The sequence below is a fragment of the Giraffa tippelskirchi genome, chromosome 1, assembly GCF_054371585.1.
Source record: "Giraffa tippelskirchi isolate mGirTip1 chromosome 1, T2T-mGirTip1v1.2.pri, whole genome shotgun sequence".
NCBI lineage: Eukaryota > Metazoa > Chordata > Mammalia > Artiodactyla > Giraffidae > Giraffa > Giraffa tippelskirchi.
Genome location: NC_137275.1, coordinates 12,104,656 through 12,105,950, shown reverse-complemented (window position 1 = coordinate 12,105,950; position 1,295 = coordinate 12,104,656). Strand labels below are relative to the sequence as shown.

At 46.3% G+C, this 1,295-nt stretch overlaps 1 non-coding gene across 1 annotated transcript; it reads left to right on the top strand.

Moving 5' to 3' along the window:
- Positions 1–586: 586 nt before the first annotated feature.
- Positions 587–660, top strand: TRNAG-UCC (transfer RNA glycine (anticodon UCC)). The gene has a single exon. It is a non-coding gene; the product is annotated as a tRNA-Gly (tRNA).
- The last annotated feature ends 635 nt before the right edge of the window (positions 661–1,295 follow it).

The window sequence follows — 1,295 nt, the reverse complement described above, 5'->3', positions numbered from 1 at the left end:
TGTGGATTCCTACACCAGCTCTTCGTCTGCCATGAAAACCAACACCAACCACTGCAAGAGGACTATAAAACCTTAAAACCACAGAGCCGGAGAGAAACTTAGATTCTAGTCTATTGCTTCCCAAAGTGATGATTTCAAGGAAATTGGTGACTAATAAATTAAAAATAAGAAAAATTAAACATAAAAATGCCAGGTAACATTTATTTTTGAGCACTGCCTGGCTTCTAGGCACTGTGCTGAGTGCCCTGGCCCCAGCAGTTCTTAGCCCATAAGAAATGCTGAGATTCCAGTAATGGATTCCCTCTTTCCTTTGGCCGCCAGGAATCTCATGGCTGAAGGTGAAGCTCGTGTGTGTAAACTGGCAGCGCAGTGCTATATGTGTTTTAAGAGTTTGCAAGGGTCGCCATAACAAAGAACTACCACTGAGGGGCTTAAACAACAGACATTTATTGCCTCCCAGTTCTGGAGACCACAGTCAAAAGCAAGGTATTGGCAGGACTACGGCCCCTCTGAAGGTGCTAAGGAAGAATCCAGACCTCTCTCCTAGCTTCTCAGCCATGGCAGCAGAACTGTAATCTTCGGCATTTCCTTGGTGGTCCAGTGGCTAAGACTCTGCACTTCCAATGCAGAGGGCCTGGGTTCAATCCCTAGTCCTGGGACAATATCCCACATGCCACAGTAAAGATTGTGAGTGTTGCAACTAAAGATCCCACGTGCTGCAAGTAAGATGTGGTGCAGCCAAATGAATAAATAAATACTAAAAAAAAAAGAACTGTAATCTTCATGTGGCACTCCTCCTGTGTGTCTGTTCCCAAATTGCTCCTTTTATAAGGATACCAGTCGCATTGGGTTAGGGTCCATCTGACACCAGTACAATCAGATTTAAATTGACTGATTATATCTGAACGACTATTTCCAAAGAGGATCACATATGAGGTCCTGGGGGTCAGGACTTCAGCGTAAGAATCTTGGTGGGATGTGGCTGTCTTCTTGCTGTGTCCTTACATGGCCTTTCCATGGACGGGAGCTCTCTGGTATCTCTTCTGTCATGAGGATGCTAATCCCATCAGATGAGGGCCCCTCCCTCGTGACCTTATTTAGCCTTAATCAACTCATTAGAGGCCCCATCCCCAAATACAACCACATGAGGCGTCAGGGCTTCATTATATGAATTGGGAGGGGGGACTTTGTGGCTCAGCTGGTAAAGAATCCACCTGCAAGGCGGGAGACCTGGGTTCGATTCCTGGGTTGGGAAGATCCCCTGGAGAAAGGAAAGGCTACCCACTCAAGTATCC